This window comes from Zootoca vivipara, chromosome 14, assembly GCF_963506605.1.
Source record: "Zootoca vivipara chromosome 14, rZooViv1.1, whole genome shotgun sequence".
NCBI classification, from domain to species: domain Eukaryota; kingdom Metazoa; phylum Chordata; class Lepidosauria; order Squamata; family Lacertidae; genus Zootoca; species Zootoca vivipara.
This window is the reverse complement of record NC_083289.1, coordinates 6,704,976-6,718,278: the sequence shown is the minus strand read 5'-3', so window position 1 is coordinate 6,718,278 and position 13,303 is coordinate 6,704,976. Positions and strand designations below refer to the sequence as shown.

Genomic DNA, 13,303 nt, shown 5'->3' with positions numbered 1-13,303 from the left:
GATGGAGAACTCTTGGCTAGAACTGGAGAGGACAAAGATTGATGCCAAGTGTGACGAGGGAGCCATCAAGTATGAAGGAGGGAGGTTCAGGGTCAAGTCTGGGTGTGACTAACCTTCTCTGGTCCAAAGCCTGCATTGAAGGTTGGCCATGTTCTGAGCGTTGCATGCCATTTGCGGGCGCACACACAAACCTGCTCCCCATACCTAAAGCACACATGAACTCATCCAGGCAGACCACCCACAATCCCCACCCCACAGAGGAACAGAGGAAGCAACAGCCTTAGGCACTTCCAAACCATTGGTCCATCCAGCTTAGGGTTGGTGATGCTACTGGGGCAGCAGCTGTCCAGGGTTCCGCTGCAGCTCCTTTTCCCTTGCAGGTTTTGCATAAGCAGGGGAAGAGTGTTGCTCTCTCCCCCCCCCCCCCGGTGATGTCATTTTTGCTTGGGTCTCTTTGTACTTAATGCAGCCTTAGCTGCATATTTAAACATCTGACTGCCCTGAGGAATGAGTTAAAAAGGAGACTCTGGTCGGAGGCCAGTTTCCCAGAGAATGGAATGATAATTAAGGAAGCAAGGGCTGTAATAATGCTGGGAGGGCGGCAAAAGCATCTGAGAAGGAAGGCATACATGACACAGAAAGCGGCTGGGGGAGGGAGAGAAGCACCCCTGTTTATAATTGGGTTTTGATAGGGATGGTAGAGTGAGCAAGTGAATGAGCTGAGTGTATGTAATTGTGCAAATGAGGCCACTGCCTAGGCAGGCCTCCCTATGGGGCACCCGCCTGGCATGAGATGATGCCAGCTTGCACTGGTTATGCACCACACAAACAGTCCATGGCAGGGTGGGAACTGCTTCCAAGTGGCATCTTTGGATGGGGGACCACATCTGAGACGGGGGTGATTGAAGGCTGTGGCCCCTTCCCACCCCCCAGCCATGGAGCTGGGTCCTAAGCAAGTGGAGCATCCTAGCGTCTTTCTTATGTTTTAACTGCATTTTAAAGCATTTTTTCCTTTAACATGCTGTTGCATCAGAAATCCATCTGGGGTGCCTGCCGTATTGAAACAGAGCAGCAGTTATCTTGTTGGGAGTCTGGCCTTATGGAGACACAAGGTTTTCTGGAGTCTCGGCTGGAGGAAAACTTAGTAAAACAAGCCAGAGCCTCCTGTGGAGAAAAGGGCTGGTTGTTATCAGATATTTGGACACAAACCAGCTATTGTGCTTGAAAGCGCAAACTGCATTTAGAGGCACCGAAGGCTCCCGGCTCTCAGTGGTAGCTCAACCATCGTTGCTTTGCCATTGTTTCCACAAAGGCTGCTTTGATGTTCAAGAAAGAACTCCAAAAAGTGAATCACATGTTTCTCCCATAGTCTAGTTTGTAACAGGGGCTCTGCATCAATGGGACAAGAAAACACTGAGGAGGAAAAAGAGGAAACAGGGCCTTACCTGTTAATTGTACCTTTTAGACCAGCTTTTCCCCAACCTGAAGCCCTCCAGAAGTTTTGGACTACAGCTCTCATCAGTTTCAGCCAGCAGGCTTAGACTGGCAAAACAGAGACTCCATACCTGGGAACAGATCAGACTATTTGTCTATCTAGCCCAAGGATGAGAAAGCTACATGCAATCTTCTGGTACAAAGCGGGTCAAGATGCAACTGGACCTAAAGGGGGTTTGTGGGCCGCTCTGATTAGTTGATTGGCTAGACCTGCAAAGGTCCCTGCACAATCCTTGTGCCTTTGCCTGATTTCAAATTTGTGGGTCATCTGATGTGATTGACAGATGAGCAGCCGTGGCCACCTGTCAAACTTGGCCCACTGGGATGGGGTGGGGGAGATAAAAGATCCAGCCGACCAGCAAGGCTCAGTTCCCCATCCCTTATCTAGCCTCACATGGTTTACCTGAAGGAGGATGCAGATGGGGAATCTGGAGAAAGAAAAGTCAGGCTGCAGATCAGGAAGCATCTCCAGCTATTTCATTTCTGTAGCAACACGTTGCCCCTAGTTTACATAACAAAGGAGATAGTTAATAGACAAGACCAGGGCTTTCAAAATGAAACCGTTTGGGTCCCTTTAAAAGTAAAGGAAGACGGACCCCTGACGGTTATGTCCAGTCGCGGATGACTCTGGGGTTGCAGCGCTCATCTTGCTTTACTGGCTGAGGGAGCCGGCGTACAGCTTCCAGGTCATGTGGCCCAGAGCAGCGCACGGAAATGTCGTTCACCTTCCCGCCGGAGCAGTACCTATTTATCTACTTGCACTTTGACATGCTTTTGAACTGCTAGGTGGGCAGGAGCAGGGACTGAGCAACGGGAGCAAGTCCAAGAGGCTCAGTGGTTTAGACCACAGCACCACCAGCCACCAGCTTTTCACTTTAGCCACCAGCTTTTCTGCAGACCCAAGTCTTACATCTAAAGGCCTATAAGGTCCAGGCTAGCTCCTCAAAATGACAAAAATATTGTTCTTGTTTTTTTTATAAAAAAAAATCATGGGCCAGAGAAAAATTGCTAAAACGTGAAACAGAAGAGTCTGTGCCATTAGTTAGAGCAGGGGTTGTCAACCTGGTCCCTACCACCCACTAGTGGGCGTTTCAGGATTCTAGGTGGGCGGTAGGGGGTTCTACAGCACAAGCTGAATCCTCCCAGGAACTGCAGGAGCTGGGACCGAGCAACGGGAGCTCACCCCGTCGTGGAGATTCGAACTGCCGACCTTCTGATCAGCAACCCCTAGGCTCAGTGGTTTAACCCACAGCACCACCCGTGTTCATAATTGTTGTTATTGGACACTTCTTCTCAATGTGGGTAATGATAAAAACCATCTAAAAGACACATGGTGTAAAAAGCAATACTATAGAATGCAAAACAGCAGATCAAACCCTTTCAGCCCCCAGATCAGCCATTTGCAGTCTAATTAAAACCGTCCCAAAAATGTTTAGGCAAATGAGAAGCTTAAACTGGTGCCAGAAACTGAGCAACCCGGGTGCCTGGCGTGTCTCCCCTGGGAAGGCATTTCACAAATGGAATGTTAATATTTAAGAAATGATAATGTATGAATTAATATCTACCTGCCTGCTGTCTTTCCTTAGCCTAGCCTTTCATTTGCTGAATGCTAAATGTTGGGAGATGGATTAACACTCCTTAATGAAGCTTCTTGTAGCCCATTAGCCTAAAGGGATAATCTCTGCAGCAGGTGATGGTGTCCTGCTTTAGAATTTCTGGCTCAAGGGCTCTCTGTTTTCCTGGAGGAGAGACAAGGATGGTTACAGGTACAAGGTCCATGGGCTGCACCGTGTGGCTTCGCAGCGGAGTCGGGACCTGATATTCTCATTTGGGTTGTTTGTTGAGCTTGTTCATTTCCCCCCAGAGGAAAATGGATGGTTCTTGTAGTACTTGGTTCTGCTGCCAGTGTTCACTAGGCTGCCTCTCCTGTTAAATGGCTCATACCCGACATTCCAAGTGTGAGACTCACGCAGACACCAATGATGGACATTTCTCTATAGACATTTCCTTCTGCTGGGTCTGAATGGGACCTGTTCAGGTTCAGTTTGGAGGGATAGCAAATTGTGTCTACTCCCTCGAGAGCAGCGACTTCAAACACACATTGCTAGCCTCTTGAGATTCAGTAATGGAGTTGAATGTGGGTATGTCCAATTCTGGGAGCTTTTTCAGAGCAGGTGCAGCTGTGGCAAGTGAATTAGCTGATACTGAAGCTTTTGGGTTTTACGGTGTGCCATATTAGCATAGAGGAAAGAAAATAAGGAAAATAAGCAGAGATATTTCCCTCCTTTTCTTTGAAGTGTTACCATTGAAGTGGCTAGCAAGAAGTAGTTCCTACTTCATGCTAGCCATTAAAAATGGTAACCCTTCTTTGCAAGATTGCTTGCATTTTTTATTCAAAGCCAGAGGTTGTATTTCAACTGGCTGGAGTGGCTAAAGCCAAATGTGTTTTAGAAAGTTGAATCTATGAAGTAAGGGCAAACTGACTCAAGGAAACTATGGATAGTCAGCATACTGCTCCTCCTTGGTGGGGTGCAGTAACGGATTAGCATATCATTTTCGGATTTTTCTATGGGGCTGTCATGATGAACTTTCTAAACAAAAAAACAAGAACAAAACTCAATCTAAGCTTGTAGCCATCTTGTGGCACAGTGAATTAATTCTGAACTGCAGGAAGAAAATCTTCCTTTGCTTTTAGTAGGCTGTGAGAGTTAGGATTGTGAGGCGGTGGTGAAGTTTTCTTGTAAACCGACGTAGTAATTATATCAGGATTCAATATAAATAACCATTATAAGAATACCGTGGAAATTGTATGTTGGTGACCCGGCAAGGTCGTTTCCAACCCAATGATTGGTGTAATTAAAAATAGTTACTCTATATTCACCAGAATGGGGTTTTTTGAGTCCAGCCATGTTTGCATTTTTTGAAACTCTGGGAGAGCTTTACCACAATGGAGGTTGGAATAGAGAAATCAGCCTGGCTACCTGGGGAAAAGCAAGCAGATGAGATGGGCCAGAAAGAGACCAACTTTGGACAGCCATATTTTAACTTAGTAAACGCAAACAATGAATGAGTTTTGTGCCTGCACATACAGCCTCTTCCCTCCTCAGTGTGTTGTAATTAAGCCTGGAAGTCTTCAGTTAAGCTTCATTTCCTGCTCGTTCCAAACTGGAAAACTATATTAGACTCAGACCAAGCCAAGACCTCAGTCCATGGTTTGAAGTAAGTTTAAGACCCTGGCTTCTTCCAAACATGGCAAGCATTTCCTAGGTTTGGGTTTAATGGGAAACTATGGTTAATTGAAGACTTCCTGACTTACCACAGCATGACAGGAAGGGACATATGCAAAGGGTGAACCAGATTGCTTGAACTGGGCTAGACAACAGGCTTGAGGGGGAAAGGAACTTAGAAGCAGAATGCCCTGAACCCCAACGTACATGGAGGTAAGTCCCACTGGTGTACACAGTTCCAAAGGGAAACTCTAGAGAGTAGTCAGACAGTCCAAGAGGTCAAAGACCAGGCCAAGTCCAAAGTCATACAGTTAGGTCAGGCTCCCGCCTCTGCAGCAGATCCAGGGTCGGAAAACCTGCGGTCAGAAAACCTGTGATCAGTCCCAAAGCCACAGTCCAGTGGAGCTTCTGAAGCAGCCAAGCCACGCTCCATCAACGTGGAAAGTTGAGCAGACACAGATTCTCTGCCTTGCTTCCCTTTTATCCTTCCAATTTTGACACATCTGTGTTCGCTCTAGCCGAGCAACTGTGTCTCTGCACTCGACAAGGCACGTGATCCTCACCTGCCCTGAGCCTAATCCAGTTGTGTGACCGCAAACTTTCTCCCAGACCTACTGATCCTCACCCGGTCAGCCAGTGAGCTGGGCTGTGTTCCCTTGCCTGCCTCAGTTTCCTAGAGTGCCCTTCCTGCTGTTCCCAACGCCTCAGAGCCCGCCATGTTTGTGGAGACGGGGCTGTCTCTGGTTCTGCTGATATGTCCCCCTCTCCTGGCTCCTGCAGACTGTCAGCTGCCCCCTCACCATGTCCTGCGTGTACCTCCTACGTCCCCAAGCTCCCCTTCCCCATCTTCTGCTTGCCTTGGTGTGTACCAGTCGTGGCTACAGCCTTTGCCAGGATCCTGCTCCCCTTCCTCTGTGTCCTGCCAGTCCACGTCACAGAAGGAGGCAAGGGCTGAAGACTGGCAGGCTCAGGGGACCAGCCAGGTAGGCCCCAGTGTTAGAAGTATAGGAAGCTGCGTGACACTGAGTCAGACCACCGGTCCAGCTAGTTCAGTGCTGCCTAAGCTAACAAGCTGGGAGTGGCTCCCCAGGGTTTCAGGCAGGATTATTTTCCCTGGCTCTGCCCAGGGATGTCATGTCAGGGATTGAACTCGAGACCTTTTGCATGCAAAGCAGATGCTCTACTGCTAAGCTCTGCCCCTTCTCCAAGAGCTGGTGACCAGAGTGAAAACAGTAGCAAAAGTTTCTTTGGGTGGGAGCTGCTTGAGGTTGCAGCCGGTGAGTCCAGGAAAATTCAAACAATTTAGGCGGTGCTGAGCTGGATGTCTTCAGCATGTAGCTCTTTCTTTGATCATGGTCCACAGAGCTGATAGTGCATCTCTTCTTTTGCATTTAGGTTCCCTTTAGGGGTGGGTTGGACTTTACAGTCATTTCAGAATTGCTCTGGAGAAGCTTGAGTGTGGTGCCGGCTGCCTCTCTAGTCTGACCTGCTGCGTGGAAAAACCTGCTTGCATAAGTTGCGAAATATCAGAATGCAACTGAAGTTCATTTGTAGAGAGAACAGATCACATTCCTGGGAGTGCAGTGCAAGCCTCTGTGTGGGAGGAACCTGGGCAGGGCTCAGCAACAAGTACAGGATGTGGCAATTTTCTGTAGGGTTCTGTGGGGTCTGGTACAGGGTGGATTTGACATAAATTGCCTCAAGCTCAGCACTGGCCAGAGTCAAGCTGGAAATTCTACAGAAGACACATGGTCTCCCAGAGCCCATGAGTTTCTTCTAATGAATAATCATCTCTTTATTTTACCATTTAAATACTGCATAACAATTGACAGTAATACCAATAAAACTACACATGGGTACAACTGTAAATCACAGGTATATAATGCTAAACTCTCTCATTAATAGACTTGGAAGATTGGCCAGGAAGGGACTTTATAGTGGGATCTGTTGTTGTTGTTTAGTCGTTTAGTCGTGTCCGACTCTTCATGACCCCATGGACCAGAGCACAGCAGGCACTCCTGTCTTGCACTGCCTCCCGCAGTTTGGTCAGACTCATGTTCGTAGCTTCGAGAACACTGTCCAACCACCTCGTCCTCTGTCGTCCACTTCTCCTTGTGCCCTCCATCTTTCCCAACATCAGGGTCTTTTCCAAGGATTCTTCTCATGAGGTGGCCATAAGGAAGATTAGGAAGATCTGTTAGATCTTCCTAATAGAAGAAGAGTAGAAAAGGACATGGAAGATGGACACCTCAGTGCTGTTACAACGGCAACATCTGTTGTTCATTGGGGCTTTGCTGTATCTTCCTTCTAGTAGGTTGAAAGAGAGAACATTAAACCTTGCCAAACAGGAAGTCTTTCTATATTTTGGGATAGTTAACTATCCCAAGTGTGGCATTCTGTCTTTGCAGGGGAGGCATGGTAACAGTGGCTGTGAGGAATGGGGTCCTGTGCCGTTCCTTGGAGCGGAGCTCTTTGAAAAGTATATCCAAAACCCTCCAGCCATTGATTAGGTGCCCTTCAGATCCATAGTTAGCTGGTAAGAGGATGATTCTTTCAAGGAAAAGGAGCCAAAAGTGGCTATGACTCTATTAAAGGGGGAGGGGTCCTTAACCCTTTCCACACAGCCCATTTTTCTGTTGAAAATTGCCCTCCCTGACCATCCTTCCCCACCCCAAGGGGTAGCAAAGTATTTTGGAGAGGGAATTTTGACTGGAAAATCAGACCACTGGAGTTTTTAGCCCCCTGCTCATCTATTTGAAATGACAGCCTCTCACAGCTGCATTTCATGAGGGACACCCCCCACCCACTTTAAAGGCCCATCTGCCATGGAACAAATAGTGATGCTCTGAGTATAGGGCAGCCCCTTCATTTGCTAGCAATTAATAATTGTTAATAGCCAGTCTCCATTTCTGAAGGGGGCCCTTGAGCGCCTTTTGGTGGGAGCCATTTTGGCAGAAATACAAATGGATCTTGCCAGGTTCCCTTTTTTGCCCTTTGATGCTGGAGAAGTGAGCATGAATTGGCCGTCTTCTCTATCCTCATTCCGCCTGTACAGTATTTACAAACCTAGTGGTCCATTTTCCTGTTTGTGTGATCTGAGATGACACTTCCGTTCCTTGGTTTCTCTGACTCCCTCATCAAACAGCTGGGCCTGGAATACGAGCACCCCCTGAACCCCCTCCCCATAGTTGCCTGCCAAAGACCTCTTGTTCTGAAGTGTTTCCTATTTTAAAAGGGAAAGATAAATAAAATAATTTTCAGTCATAGAGGAAATCCAACACTGGTTGGTCGCCACAGGGCCAGAGGAGGGGCGGCCATGAAGAAACTGGTATGGCCAGACTTAGAACGTCGCTTTGGTGGCCTTTTTGAAGTACTGTAAAGAATTCCATTGCCTCTTGTCATTTTGGAAGGTGGCAGCGAGATATTTGTACGTATACAGACCAGAAAAAAAGAAATGTATGTGCAACAAAAATGCCTCCTGGCGCTTGGCAATGGCTCCTGCTATGTTGGAAGTCTGCAAGCGGAGACAGAGTCAAAGGCAGGACACACCTGGAGTCTCCAGGGCGAGCTGGTTGCTTGCCTCAGGCAGCGCTTACAGAAGCCCCATTAAAAGAGCTGCAAATTGTCCAGTTGTTTCATTTTTATGATGGCCTGAAGGAGGCATCAGAATGTGTCAAGTTGTCTCTGGTAACAGAATCTCCCATGTTCAACAGGCCCAACCTGGGAGCTTATCTGGGGGTTCAGGAGGAGCACCCCCTGACCTGCTCTAGCCTCTCAGTGGAAATAGGTGTCCCAGGCTGCAGTTCCCACCTTCGGCCAGAGCTGTGGTGGTGGTGGGGAACAGTAGCTACATCCCTGCTTTGGTGGCCATCGAGTCCCAGGTTCAGGTTCTACAGTAGAGTTGAGCCCCGGAGAGGAAAAAAAGAAAAAAAGGCAGGGCAGGTGCAGATCTGGGGCAACAGATGTTTCCTTTGGAGCATGGCTTCTCCCATGCGGCTGGCACAGCACCGTTCCCCTCACTGCTGCTGCTGCTGCTGCTGCTGCGCCCTCAGCAGTCTGGACACAGCTGCAGGCCAGTTTTGATGGGAGGGATGAATGCAAAGGAGGGGGTCAGGATCTGCAGGGGGGCATCAGGGGCAGGGGCAATGGGCATTCTGCTTGCAGTGGGAGAACCTCTTGGGCTGGCCCCATCTCCTTCCCTTCCAGCCATCTCCATGATTTGTGACAGTGAATCACATGAATGGATCTCATTTGGTGAACCCAAAGGATCGCCAAAGGATCTCATTCTGCAACATCCTGTTCCCCACTCTCCTCTGTGGTGCTCTTTCCCCAAAAACATCTCCCGTATGAAGTACCGTATGAAGTAGCTGAAACTTTGCCTAAGAAGCTCTTCCCCCCCCCAAGTAGCCTATTTTTGTTCTTTGCTTTTGGGACAGCAATGGATTTTTCTCTCTCTCTCTCCTTTTTCTAAATCCATTCAGTCAGGTAGAAAAAATGTAAGGAAAGAACTGTAACTGCATCCTCCCTCCCTCTCTTTTTAAGATGTTGGCTGCCTGCATCAGGGCCTCTGAAACATTTGCAGCTGGGTTTCAGTACTTGAGAAAATTGGATTTGAATGCTGATTCTGACACAGCTGATCCCAAGCGAGCAGCTGATAAAACAGATTTTTAAGAGCTACTTAAATGCTCCATCTTGTGCAAGTTATTTCTACATATAAGCAGTTCCAGGAGTAAACAGTTCTCCCAGTGCAGCCACTGTGTGATGTTCCTTCTGGCCTCCAGTTTTCCAGCCAGAAAAGTAGTAGCTGGGTTGGTTTGGGTCAGCCTGGACTGACCTGGGGAGAAAGGAAGTTCTTTTTGTTTGGAAGATGAGCCAGAGATGGTACTTCCTTGCTAGATTCGGGGATTAAAAAAATGATACCTTTTGGCCATAATGCAAGTCTGTGCCAGTTACTGGCTATTCAAAGTGCCTCCAGAACTAGTAGAATATATTTTGCACCTCCCTTAGAGTATCAATCTTTATAGTTTATTTATGGATTTATATCCACTTTTCTTCAAACATGGTAATTATTATTATCATTATTATTAATATTCTAATTATTGAAATATCCAAATATTGTTGCTAATAATATGAATAAAAGAAGAGAAGAAGCGTTTGTATTTGATATCCTGCTTTATCACTACCTTAAGGAGTCTCAAAGCGGCTAATAATCTCCTTCCCTTCCTCTCCCACAACAAACACTCTGTGAGGTGAGTGAGGTGAGTGAGGCCGAGAGACTTCAGAGAAGTGTGACTAGCCCAAGGTCACCCAGCAGCTGCATGTGCAGGAGTGGGGAATCAAACCCGGCTCACCAGATTACAAATCCACCGCTCTTAACCACTACACCACACTGGCAAAACGCAAGAGCAGCAGCAGAATCAGTAAAATATACCAGAAGCTGGCAAAAACTCCAATCACAATAACAGAGAGTGAATACCCTTATGGGCCAATGGGATGTCAATGGATGGCTTAGAGAGCAGTACAGAGCAGCCTGGAGCCCTTCAGATGTTTTGGATTGCGCTGGTTGAACTGGATTGGAGTCATAGTCCAAAATATTTGGAAGGTACCAAATTAGGTAGGGAATGTTGGTATACCGTAGCCTTAGCATGGCTCCTTAACAAAAAGGTGCCAGGCGGACAGACCAAGGGAGGCAGGCCTTCTGCAGCTTCCCACCTGGCAGACCTCTAAGCATATGGAGAAACCTCTGAGGGAAATCTTAATTGCCAATGAGGTTCGTGTGGAGAAATGCAGGCGTTTGATCAGAGGGCGAGGAACCTTGGATGTGGCCCTCCAGACTTCTATGTCTGGCCCTCAGAGTTTTGCTCATTGCTACACCTCTGCGTGGGGCTTCTCTGCATCCTCCTCAAGTGCTTTTGTCTGGATAGAATGTTTCTTCGCGCTGTGATTGTGCCTGGTGCTTACCTGGATAGAGGGATGTGGCCATTCGCATGTGGAAACGCTCTGACTTTTCCTGGAAAGAAATGGGCAATTTTGTTGCTGCACCTGCTTCTGCCTCTAGCCCCACACACCACTGGCATGTGGCTCCTAAAAGGTTGCCAATGTGGCCTTTGTGCTGAAAAAGGTCTCCCACCCTGCTTTACATCCACCTGTTTTGGATTGTTATGAGCTCCCTCATTTCCTGAGTGGCGAGAAGTCCAGGGTTTTGTTTTCTTTGGCGCCGAGGGAACAGTGGAAACTGAAGTGTCTTTGTATTATTTACAGCTATGTAGTGAGCTTGCAAAAAGATAGGATTCCCAGAGCCCCCAAGCCAGTGCATTAGATTCCCGGAGCCCCTAAGCTTGTACCTGTTTCTAGTCAGCTCCAGCAGAACTCTCTACTCTTTGCCTGCCTCTCTTTAAATTTAAGGTGCAAAACTGGTTCTAGGCCATTGCTCTGCCATCCCCTCTCACCAGCTGGAGGGTTGCCACCTTCTTAAACATTTACAAAACCCAGCTGTTGCATCAAATACAATCAGCTTACAAAAAGGCAGCCTGTGACTTCCTTGGCCTGAATTCAGACTTTCCAGGTGAAAGGTTTTTGGTTTTTTTGCTCCGTCAAATTTGGCATAGTATGAAACAGTGGATGTGTTGTCCTGCTAGGCAGAGAACATCAAAAGTGTTTCTTGCCCCCACTTCCCAAATTGCAGCTGACTGTTTTTAGTGCCAGAAGATCCTGGGAGTTGCATTATTGGCCTCCGAAGTGTTCAGGCGCATTACTGACAGTAGAGGAAGCAATTTGTTCCAACTAATTTATGAGGAGTAAGCTGCCGCCTCCCGACCAGGGGCATGTTGCTGCAATGCTAGATTTAGGGTGGTACAGGCAGTCTCTCCCCCTCCAGTGTGCCAAGCTGTGGGGGGCACAACATTGAGAAGACCCATAATAGAAAATATCCATTTGGGAGCACCAAATTTTGGCTTTGCACAGGGCGCCATTACGAAAGACTACTAAAGTCTGCCGCCGGCTGCTGTCCCAGTGATGATACGTATATCTGTTTTGCAAAGTGGACAGGTTTCTGGAATGTCAAAATAATTCCAAGGAAGAGAGAAGCTTTGTTTGGTTGCAAAATCCTGCGCAACCTTTTCTTCAACAAGCCCCAGATTTGTTTTGTGCATTTGAAGAATATTTGCTGCACCTTCCTAAGAGATTAATGGTTTCTGTTTCATTTCTGACAAGACTGGCTATATTAATAGCTGGAATGTGATATATTATTTGGACCAGATCCCATTGGGCTTGGAAAAATTCTTTGATCCTGAAGATGTCCCTGGTGAAACAGCTTCTTCCTCTCCACTTTAGGATGTGATTGTTAAGAAAACAGTACGTGAGCGAGTGTGAAATTGAACTGAGTCCAACCACTATTCCTATCTCTTTATTATTTGATGGGACCATACAAAGTGGCTGTGCCTGTTTGTATCTGATTGGAAGAGGTCCATGTCAATAAAACTGCAGCCATAGATAACTTAAGAACTGTACATTAATCTGCGTTAGGGATGCCCTCAAGATTTACAGCACCACACAGTGCACAATAATTTGTCTACTTTATGCTCTTACCACTCAAAATTGATATTGTTATGCCTCTATTTTATTTGCCAAACTATTTTAAATGCATCAGCACACTGAACAATGATAAATAAATGTCCCATCTTAATTAACACATTACTGTACTGAAGTTTAGTGTGATGAATAAAAAGGGCAAATCAAAACAGAAGGTCATGTTTTAAAAAAGGAAAACTCCACAGCCATTGGATGAAAACCCCAGGCTACTAATTCTGTTTCCGGTGTTAAAAAGATATTTGATACAGATGCCAATGCTTGTGTGCCTGTGTTGTGTTTAATAAAAGACGGTTGGAAGTGGAGAAAACCACTCCCAAACAGATTCTAAATCTCCCTACAGTGTCCCACTGGACAGATTCCAGAAGATGGTTATTTCTATTGCAATAAAAGCCATTGCTAGCACCTTAAAGAATAACAGATTCATGACACAATCATATTCATAGACTCATAGAATGATAGAGTTAGAAGGGACCGTGAGGGTCAACTAGTCCAACAATGCAGGAATCTTTTGCCCAATGTGGGCATGTTTACTTAAGTCTTATGCTCAGGTGAGCGTGAATTGAGTTGCAACCTTACTATAGCATTGACTTTCATAGGAAGAGCTCACTTTGATCTGTAGCATTAATTAGATGCTAAAGATTCAGGATAGGTGTTGCTTTAAAATATTAGAAATGGAGAATTCTCTTTATTCTGCCCTTACTGCCTGTCACTTTAATACTATTATGATGTCATCCCCCTTACCCAGCCAATATAAATTATACATTGTTTCTTTTTTACAATCTCGCTTCAGAATCTGTCAAAATGGACAGAACATTTTGTGGATATCCAAGGGCGCTGGATCTGTCTGACTGCGATTAGACTGGAGGCACAGTTTCCGGGTTGTCTTCTCTCATAATACCTGGAAGTTGGAGATCTGGTGGGAGATGTGATTGTGCAGAACAAACAAAGGGAAGCTGGAAGTGTGGGGGAAGTTCTGGGGAACAGCAAATGTC

The 13,303-nt window shown here is 46.6% G+C and overlaps 1 protein-coding gene and 1 non-coding gene across 4 annotated transcripts in view; both read left to right on the top strand.

Annotated features, from left to right (window-relative positions):
• Positions 1-13,303, top strand: part of CGNL1 (cingulin like 1) — a 74,415-nt gene that overhangs the window by 13,155 nt on the left and 47,957 nt on the right. The gene's annotated exons all lie outside the window — the stretch shown is intronic.
• LOC132593222 (small nucleolar RNA SNORA5) lies at positions 3,177-3,266 on the top strand. The gene has a single exon (XR_009558584.1). It is a non-coding gene; the product is annotated as a small nucleolar RNA SNORA5 (small nucleolar RNA).